The sequence below is a fragment of the Bufo bufo genome, chromosome 4, assembly GCF_905171765.1.
Source record: "Bufo bufo chromosome 4, aBufBuf1.1, whole genome shotgun sequence".
In the NCBI taxonomy this organism is placed as follows: domain Eukaryota; kingdom Metazoa; phylum Chordata; class Amphibia; order Anura; family Bufonidae; genus Bufo; species Bufo bufo.
The window spans coordinates 229,700,841-229,712,119 of NC_053392.1; positions in this window are offsets into that span (position 1 = coordinate 229,700,841).

The window sequence follows — 11,279 nt, forward strand, 5'->3', positions numbered from 1 at the left end:
CACAAAACCAAAGATAAAATCGATTGTAGAGTAAAAATTGTTAGTAAACATTCTTTCCTGTTTAATTACTTGTATATAAAGTGCAAGTTCAGCCAAACATTTTGTTGATTTTCGGAACTAGGGCCATGATTAAGATGGACGGCCGGTGGCATCCGCATTGTACCGCTAGAGGTGAAATTCTTGGACCGGCGCAAGACGAACCACAGCCAAAGCATTTGTTGCCACAAATGTTTTCATTAATCAACAATGAACGTTTAAAGTTCGAAGACGATCCAATAGGCGATCCGGCGTCGTTATTCCCATTACTTATAAAACCATTACTTAAAAAAAAAAAGTTCTGCTTCCAAAAAAGATGCCGTTCTTTATTCCAATACACACAAGAACATTAAAAATGTAACATAGCAAACAGGTCTACGCGTTTCGGATCCTCTGATACTGATCCTTACTCATGACAAGTTTATTGCTGACTGGCTAGGATTTTAAATAGCTGAAATCCTGCGGATCACAGGTGACTGCGATCAGCAGGAAAGAGCCCAAATACAACACCCCCTGTTCAGGTGCTAATTATAAATAAAAAGTTGGACGCACTGAAAATACATATTAAATCTAAAATGCTTTATAGAAAGGAATCAGTAATGCAGGATTATATCGTGTTTACGATTCAATCCTGTTGGAACACGGGAACCCATGCAAAAAATCCAAAGTTTCCGCTTATAATCCCCTCCTCTAGTGGGAGGATTAACCCTCTCCAAGGCTTGAACCTGGAATCCTGCGGTATTGCCCTGATGTGAAACCGCAAAGTGAAGGCTGACCGCTGAGACATTTCTAACTTTTGTATGTGGAATGTCAGAAAGGTGTCTACATATTCTCACTTTTAAACTCTTTACTCGGACACTTTTGAAACCCAGTGGCATAATATTTTATCTGATTGTTCCTTTAAACTCATGGGTCTGATAGGTTAGATAAGACTTCTTCCTCATGTGAAACTGAGAGAGGAAATTAAAGCCACCCAAGAATCGATCATTCCTTTTGCTAACCTGGATATCTTTAAGGAAATGGATACTAGTCTGCTGGAGAATTTAAACAAAATGGAAGAGAGCCTTATGGTAGTTAAGCAGGGCAAATTTGCTCGTGATCTGCAAGATTATAAAGGGAACACGGTCTATAGCTGGTCAGAAATAAGAGCAAATACACCACCCTCGATTATGAGAAAAAGATATCGTGGAAAAAAATCTAGAGCATCAAAAGTGGCATTCAGCTCAACAGATCCAGATTCATCTGATTCCGCTCCAGAGTCGCTGAATGTACGAGCTGGCGATATACAACCGGCCACACAAAGCGTCTTTTTTGAACAAGACACCTCTATGTAAAAGAGGTCAAAAAACGCAGGACCGGGCGTAAGCACGCCAGGAAACAATCGCTATCCATCGCGCTCGAAGAAACCATGAGTCAATCACAGATCAATGTTTTAGCCAAAGGTCTCCCTTTTTCTCCTACCTGTCATTTCAATTTATACCATACCATCATAGATGTTAACAGACTGGCCCGAAACCTCACGTTGAAAAAACACTTTGCTCATGCTGAAACTGCTAATATTGAGACTGCAGGTACATCTACATTGCCCGAAAAAAAGCCCTTATGTGCTTCTAGTATTACGGCTTTTTCTTTTGAAGAACTTGCAAATCTTTCCCACATGCAACAGTGTCGTCCTCTACAGAATGAAAGAGATAGTGATGATTTTGCGCACAATTTTGTTACCTTTAAGTGCGATTTTCACCCGGTGCAGTCGCGTTCCTCTGCACTAGATCGTTTTCAAGAACTTATTGATAGGGACTTAGTCGCCCTAAATGAGGAAATATTTTCATGTGATAAAATCCATAAATGCGATAATTTAACTCATGGGGAGAAAATAGCTTTAAAGAAGCTGATGAATTTGAATGATATTGTTATAAAACAAGCGGCTAAAGGTGGGGCTGTGGTGGTTCTGGATAGTTATATATATAAATATAAAAAACTAAACCTCGCTATGTTAGAGGATAGTAATACTTATCTGGAACTTGACCACAACCCCACCCCCAGTACCAACAAGAATTACTGCGTCTATTGTCTTATGGCTTGGAAAATGGCTTTATAAACCAAAAACAGCTGGATTTTATGTTTATTCAACATCCAGTTATTCCAATCTTCCATTCCTTACCTAAAATTCAAAAGGGTTGTTTTCCACCAGCCATGAGGCCAATAGACGCAGGCATTGGCTCCTTTTCTTAAAGGCTGTCAGCTTGGGTAGACAGCATCCTGCAGCCTTTAGTTCAATTTATACCTGGATATTTGCAGGATACTTGAGCGGTATTACAAGCGTGTCACATCTTTATATACTGTGATTCCTCATGATTTAGCTATTGTTTCCCTCAAATGGTTTTTGAATATCTATTCTGATTTTTCTCCAGCTTTTCAGGATTATATTTGTTGGGTTGTGTGGTTTCTGCTAAAACACAATGTTTTCATGTTTGCCCAGCGTTATTTTCTGCAATTGACAGGGGTTTCCATGGGGGCAAAATTTTCGCCCTCCATGGCAAATATCTACATGGCGTGGTGGGAGTGCCATTCATTATTTTCGCCAAACAATCCTTGGAGTGGCTCCCTAAGATGGTACGGCCGTTACATCGATGACCTGCCGTTTGTTTGGGAGTTTTCTCAATTATGACCAGTGCCATTAAAGTGCCAATAAGGTTTTCTATTTCACATGGCCCTTCCACCACTGCCTTTCTTGATTTGTCCCTCCAGGGTGACTTTGTCACACAGCAGTTTTTTTCCAGCACATTCCGTAAGGATACGGCTGGTAATACCACTCTCATGGCCACATCTTGCCATCCCCCGCATGTAGTGCATAATGTCCCTAAGGGAGAGTTTATTAAGGCCAAACTAAACTGCTCCAAAGATGATACATTTAAAAAGGAGATGGAGGTTGTGGCCAATAGACTTACAGAACGAAAATATCCCCCTTGGACCCTTGACCATGCAATGGCAAATGTATTTACTAAGTCTAGAGAAAGTCTGGTTTTTCCGGAGGCCACGCGATCCGACAATAAAATACATCAGAACAAGTGTTATGATAAGACTGCACAATGTATTCCTTAATTTGTCACCAATTAAAGTATTGAATTTCCGCAGATTTCTCGCATTGTCAGAAGTATTTATCTGTCCTTAATTATGACGAGCAATGGTCTGACATCACCTATGGTGGTGTCAAATGCATTGCTCGTCGGGTGCCAACCATAGCGCAAAAGATTAGTCCCAGTCTATTTTCTGACAGCGACAAAAATACTAATAATAAGTTTACCTGGTTGAGACATAACGGTACTTTTAAATGCAGTCAACGTATTTGTACAAGTTGCAATTTTACACAAATGGGCTCCTCGATATATTCTACGGCCACACACAACACTTTTGATCTGAAACAATATGTCAATTGCAACACCAGTCATGTGGTGTACTGCATTACTTGTTCTATATGCAGCCTCCAATATGTTGGCTGTACTACTAAGAGTTTAAAAGTGAGAATATGTAGACACCTTTCTGACATTCCACATGCAAAAGTTAGAAATGTCTCAGCGGTCAGTCTTCACTTTGCGGTTTCACATCAGGGCAATACCGCAGGATTCCAGGTTCAAACCTTGGAAAGGGTTAATCCTCCCACTAGAGGAGGGGATTATAAGTGGAAACTTTTGAACAGGGAATCCTATTGGATTTTTTGCATGGGTTCCCGTGTTCCAACAGGATTGAATCGCAAACACGATTTAATCCTGCATTACTGATTCCTTTCAATAAAGCATTTTAGATTTAATATGTATTTTAAGTGCGTCCAACTTTTTATTTATAATTGGCACCTAAACAGGGGGCGTGGCTTTTGTGCTCTTTCCTGCTGATCGCAGTCACCTGTGATCCGCAGGATTTCAGCTATTTAAAATCCTAGCCAGTCAGCAATAAACTTGTCATGAGTAAGGATCAGTATCAGAGGATCCGAAACGCATAGACCTGTTTGCTATGTTGGATTTTTTATTTTCTTGTGTGTATTGGAATAAAGAACATCATCTTTTTTGGAAGCTGGACTTTTTTCTTCATTTTCAAGATTCCTATATGGTGCTTGGTTCCCAGCGCAGTCTGTGCCTCCACTACAAGTGATATCAGGTGAGCGCAGCCTTGGACTTTTGTTCTGCGTTATTCCCATTACCCGCCGAGCATTTTCTGGGAAAACAAACTCTTTGAGCACTGGGGGGAGTATGGTTGCAAAGCTGAAACTTAAACTAATTGACGGAAGGGCACCACCAGGAGTGGAGCCTGCGGCTTAATTTTACAACACACGAGATACCGCACCCGGCCCAGACTCGGAAAGGATTGACAGATTGATACCTCTTTCTCTATTCTGTGGGTGGTGGTGCATGGCCGTTGTGAGCGGGTGGATCGAGACAATTTGTGTGGTTCATTCCGATAAGCGATACTCCTTCGTGCTAAGTAGTTACGTGACCCCCTCTGGTGAGGATTGTGCTGACCAGACTCTTGGATAGTGAGACTGTACTTGTAGGTGAGGGCCTGCTGGTGACTGACCCTGTAAAAGAATGTAGGTGAGGGCCTGATGGTGAGCTGACCCTCTCAAACATTATGTGCAAGGGCCTGCTGCCGCTTTGTTGACTTTAGATTACTTCTGGGTGATTGCACGTCCCTGTGATGTCGACGATCCATTTGGATGTCTGCCCTATCAACTTTCGATGTTCTTTTATGCTCCTACCATGGTGACTACAGGTAACTGGGAATCAGGGTTCACTTACGGAGAGGGAGGGTGAGTAACTGCTATGGCTACCACTTCCAAGAAAGGCGGGCGGGGGCGTGCAAATTAACCACTCCCGACTAAGGGAGATAGTGACAATAAATAACAATACAGGTGTAATGGGGTGCCGAAGGCCCCATCGGTCTCCCATCAGCCGCAGACCTGCTGCTTAGCTTCGGGAGCAAGGATCTGTGTTCCGCCTAGTTCCCAGGGCGGCTTTTGCTAGCTGGGAGGCTCCCTGCTCCTAGGTCTGCCTTGAGCACCGTGCTCGACTTGTTTGTCTGTCGGTCATGTGACGCTGGCTACAGGTTGCCTGTGATTTTGGTCCCTTAGGCTGTGTATTATTATTGTTATTTAGCTTACCTTTTGGATTTGACCCTTGATCTGCTTCCTGACACCTCTTCTGCCTGCTCCCTGAACCTTGACGCTACCTCTCGAATTTTGACCTCGGCTTGCTTTTGGATTTTGTCTTTGCCTCTGCCCTTGTACTGATGTGACCTCCTGGACTGACCCCGGCAAGTTGACCCGCCTCGCCCCTCCGTTTTTGGTGGTACCTTGCTTGTTCCACCTCTCTGTCCGCTCTAGTGCTACCTCACATTGGCTGTCCGCTTCCCTGCTGTTTCTATCTCTCTGCTTGCACTTACTCAGGTCAGGGACTGTCGCCCAGTTGCGCCCCTTCACCTAGGGCGGGTGGTGCAAGTAGGCAGGGACAGGGGACCGGGTTGCAGCTCAGGGGGTGCAACCCCGCTCTATCTTTATACCCGCGACTCTACCCCGTGACAACAGGACTATTAAGAGGCCCTGTCATTAGAATGAGTACTAAAAAATTACAGGGAATGTCATAGGTATTTAGAATGAGGAAACATTATACAGGAGAGGTACCACAGGTAATGACAATGTTCACAGCGTCTACGGCAAAGGTACACTGTATCTCGCAGATATACAAGGGCCTGCAGGTGAGCTGACCCTCTAAAAGATTTTATTTTTTAGATTCGCACACTTTACACAGCAGATGTGGCATGGATAATTTAACTGTCTGCAGCGGACACCGTCTACAGAAAAAGTATGATTGATGGCCTGCTGGTGACCCTCAAAAACATTAAGGGTGAGGGTCTGCTGCTGAGCTGACCATCTAAAACATTATGGGTGAGGGCATGCTGGTGAGCTGACCCGCTAAAAGATTTTCGCTGAGGGCGTGCGAGTTAGCTGACCCTGTAAAAATTAAATGAGAGGGCCTGAGGGTGAGCTGACCCTGTAAAAAATTACATGAGAGGGCCTGCGGGTGAGCTGACCCTGTAAAAAATTTAATGAGATGGCCTGGGGGTGAGCTGAACCCTGTAAAGAATTATATGAGAGGGCCTGCGGGTGAGCTGACCCTGTAAAAAATTATATGCAAGGGCATATATACGAGGGCATTATATGTGATGAATAAGCATGTTGATATGATGGAAGAGGGGGAGGAGAAAAGGAAGATTTAACCATATACCCTTTTTTGTGGTGGAAGGGGTGCATGGGAATACAAAATATTCAGTACATTATAAACAACACATTTAAAGTGCCTTTATGTTTATCCGCTTTCCTCTGGTGCAGTTGAGAAGTCAGGGGAAATCCAGGCCTTGTTCATTTTTATAAGAGTCAACCTGTCAGCATTTTCAGTTGACAGGCGGATACGCTTATCTGTTATAATAACACCAGCAGCACTAAATACCAGCTCTGACAAAATGCTGGCGGCAGGGCAGGCCAGCACCTCCAAGGCATAGAGCGCCAGTTCGTGTCACGTGTCCAGCTTGGCACAGAGTGATCACTGAGGAAGCTGACACGCTCTGCTACGTACTCCTTCACTATCTTCCAAAACGTTTCCCTCATTGTGACACTAGGCCTTGCATAAGGGTGAGGGTGCTGGCGGGGTGTCGTGAAACTGTCCCAGGCCTTGGAGAGTGTTGCCTTGTCTCTGTTGGAACTGCTGTGTGTTCCCCTTGTCTCCCTTCCTCGGTTTCCCAAGGAAGTACAGACTCTGCCGCCAGAGTTATCAGATGGAAATTTTTGGAGCAATTTTTCAACAAGGACCTTCTGGTATTGCACCGTTTTGCTCGTCCTCTCGACCTGAGGACTGAGAGATGACAAGTTCTCTTTGTAGCGGGGGGTCGAGAAGGGTGAACACCCAGTAATCCATATTGTCTAAAATGCGTATAACGCGCGGATCGTGGGAAAGGCAGCCTAGCATGAAGTCAGCCATGTGTGCCAGAGTACCAACAGGCTGGAATTCGCTATCGTCATCAGGAGGCTGACTGTCCATATCCTCATCCTCTTCCTCCTCTTCTGCCCACCCACGCTCAACAGATAGAATTAAACTTCTATGGGTACTACCCTCTGTAGGAAAGGCAACCGTCTCCTGCTCCTCCTCTTCATCATCCAATTCGCGCTGAAAAGACGGACGGAGGGTGGTCTGGCTATCACCCTGTGTAATGTCTTCTTCCCCCATTTCCACCTCTTCCACATGCAAAGCGTCGGCCCTAATTGTGAGCAGAGAGCTATGAGTAGACACAGAAGTGGGATGGTTACGCTGATAATAGGGTTATCGCCGCTCACCATCTGTGTTGATTCCTCAACGTTTCATAAAAAAGAGGTCAGACATCCATGCCCACTCCTTGCTTCTGATTAGCGGAAGCTGACTGGAAATACCACGACCATGTAGCAGCTGGTATTCCACTAATGCCCTCTGCTGCTCATAAAAGCCTGGCCAACATGTGGAACGTGGAGTTCCAGCGCGTGCTCACGTCGCACAAAAGCCTGTGAGCTGGCAATTTCAAGCGCTGCTACAGCGTTGACAGACATGACTTGCGGAAATGTGCACACACACGGCGCACTTTCACCAGTAGCTCAGGCAAATTGGGGTAGGTTTTGAGAAACCGCTGAACCACTAAGTTTAAGACGTGGGCTAGTCATTAGTGATGAGCGGCATAGGCAATATTCGAATTTGTGATATTTTATGAATTTTTGGCCGAATATTCGCCATAAATTCGCAAATTAGAGAATTTGTGATCTCCAGTCATTGTTTACTTGATTGCAAAAATCGGCAATGAAATATATAACACTATATTCTAAATATTCGCGTATTCTCGAAGTGGCGATCTTTGCAATTAAAATTCGCAATTCGAATATTCGAGCTCAACACTACTAGGCATGGGCTGTGTGTGAGCTTGCCAAGCTCCAAAGCCGCCACCAAGTTACAGCCATTATCACACACAACCATGCCTGGTTGTAGGTTGAGTGGCGAGAGCCACAGCTCAGTCTGGTCTCTTATCCCCTGCAACAGCTCTGCGTCGGTGTGCTGTTTGTCCCCTAAGCATATATTAGCTTCAGCACGGCCTGTTGACGCTTCCCCTGCAGTGCTACACTGCTTCCAGGAGGCGGAGGAGGAGAAGTGGGGGTTGGAGCCACTAAAGTAGGTGCTGTCGGAAACCCTGATCGATGTAGGGTCCGCAATCCTCGGCGTCAGTAGAACCTGTGCCATCCCAGGGTACGAATCTCTCCCGGCCTCCACAACATTCACCCAGTGTGCCCTCAGAAAAATGTAGCATCCCTGGCAAAATGCACTTGTCCATATGTCCGTGGTTAAATGGACCTTCCCAGTAACTGCGTTGGTCAGGGCATGTGTGACGTTTCAGGACACATGTTGGTGTAAGGGGGTCACGGCACACCTTGAAAAATAGTGGCAGCTGGGGACAGAGTACCACGGGACGGCCGCCGACATCAGGCTGCGGAAGCCTCAGTGTCCACAAGCCTAAATGGCAACATTTCCAAGGCCAGTAATTTGGAAAGGTGCACATTTAAGGCTATGGCCTGTGGGTGGGTGGCTGGGTATTTGTGCTTGCGTTCAAATCCCCGGGGTAAGGACATTTGGACGCTGCGCTGGGACAGGGAAGTGGATGTGGTAGCTGATGGTGCTTGCGAAGGTCCAGGTGCAGGGAGGGAGGCATCCTCGCCTGCACCTTCGACAGGCGATTGGCCAGCACGTACCATATTGGAAGAGGCGGCAGTGGTGTGACCCGCAGACACAGATTGTGGACCCAGGCGTTCGTCCCACTTATTACGATGCTTGGATGCCATGTGGTGGATCATGCTGGTGGTGGTGAGGTTGCTAGTGTTCACGCACCGGCTCATTTTGGTGTGGCACAGGTTGCAAACTACTATTCTTTTGTCGTCCGAACATTCCTCAAAAAAGCACTATACTATGGAACACCTACCCCTTGACAAGGGAGATTTCTGCAAGGGGGTGCTCCATGGAACAGTTACGGGCCTGTTGGGTGTGGCCCGCCTTTTCCCTTTTGCCACCCCACTGCCTCTTTTCCATCCAATAGGCGATCCCTTTCTGTACTGCTGTCCTCGCTCAGCTTTCCACCTTCCCAGGTTGAGTCAGTGACCTCATCTTCCACCACCTCCTCTTCCACTCCACCTCCTCTTCCACTTCTTCACTCTGATCATACTCTTGATTTTATTGACCTAACCACAACCTCAGTGATTGACAACTGTGTCTCATCCTCTTCATCAACCTCTTGAAACAGTAAAAGAGGTTGACTCATTGGCAACTGTGTCTCATCATCATCCACCTTATTAAACACTAATTGCCGTTCCCCACCGTCATGTTCTTGTGACTGTGGATGCTCAAGAGGTTAGGAATCAGGGCACAAGATCTCATATCCCCCTTCAAGCGTGCTTGGCGAAAGGGCCAAATCAAGTAATGGCGATGAAAAGAGATCCTTGGAATTTCCGAGTGTGGGATCACTTGTTTGGCCAGACTCCCCATGGTGGGAGGAAGGAGGATCAGAGAGAGGATTCTGTTGACCAGACTCTTGGCTACTGAGACTGGACTTGGTGGAAGAAAGGGTGGTGCTTAACCGACTGGAAGCATTATCTGCTGCAATCCAACCGACCACCTGGTCGCACTGGTCTGACTTCAATAGTTTTGTGCTGCAATTTGGGACATGAAGCTAGGTATCGTGGATGATTTGTTTTTCTTGTGCTCTGGCAGCAGGCACAGTTTCAACGCGCCTAGGGGTACGGCCTCTGCGTGAACCATCAGCATCACGGCCACTTCCCAGTCCTTTAATGCTCGCCTTCTTCATATTAAATGTTATATGCATGCTTGACACACAAAATGTGGCACGGATGTCATAGTTCACAGCAAGCACAGTATATGGAAAAAGTATGTAAAAGTATTTAAAAAGGAAAAATAGATTTTGCTTATATTTTTTTTATCTCTGGCCCTGACACACACAAGGTATTGCACAGATGTCAGAAGTCACTGCATACACCCTTCTGTAGGAAAAGTACGTAAAAGTATGGAAAAAACATACTAGTTTTCACTTATATTATTTCTATCTCTGGCCCTGACACACACAAGGTATTGCACAGTAGAGAAAGCCTTGCGGTGTGCCCGGCGGTTGTTTTGAGGCGAACTTTGTGCGTTCGCGATTCGCCGAACATGCGAAAATATGGCAAAATTCGCACCCACCATATTCTTTTACATTGTGAAGAACTTTGACCTATGACACATCCATCAGGTGGTGCAGAACAGCCAATTGAGACATTTCAGCACGTGGACATACCCCCACATGGACACAAAATGCTAGCTAATAGGGCCACAAAAGGTATAGGTGTGCTATCGATAGGTGTGATTTACTGAAGGGTGTAATATAATACTTATAATATACTTTCTAACATAGAAAGTATATTATAGTGCAATTGTATTGTGCATCAGTTGTGTGCAGTTCAGCTGCTATACTGCAGCCACACAAAGTGCCAAACGCTATTGGAACAAATAATTTCTACTGGTGTGATTTACCAGTTGCCCCCCAAAAACTGATTGAGGCAGGGGTGTTATATACCAATAATATACTTTCTATATAGGTGCTTTTAGGTAGTGCAGAATTTGTTAGCTGTTTTGATGCGTTACTACATCTACACAGAGTGACAAACACTATTGGAGCCAATAATTTTTACTGGTGTGACATACCAGTTTCTTCCCCAAAAAATGATTGAAGCAGGGGTGTTATATACCAATAATATACTTTCTATATAGTGCATTTGGGTAGTGCAGCATTTGTTTGCAGTTTTTCTGCATTACCGCAGCTACAAAGAGTGACAAACGCTATTGGAATAAATAACTTCTACTGGTGTGATTTACCAGTTGCCCCCCAAAAATGTATTGAAGCAGGGATGCTATATACCAATAATATTCTTTCTATATAGTGCATTTAGGTAGTGCAGCGTTTGTTTGCGGTTTCGCTGAGTTAACGCAGCTACACAGAGTGCCAAACGCTATTGGAATAAATAATTTCTACTGGTGTGATTTACCAGTTGCCCCCCAAAAAACTGATCGAAGCAGGGGTGTTATATACCAATAATATACTTTCTATACAGTGTATTTAGGTAGTGCAGCATTTGTGCGGTT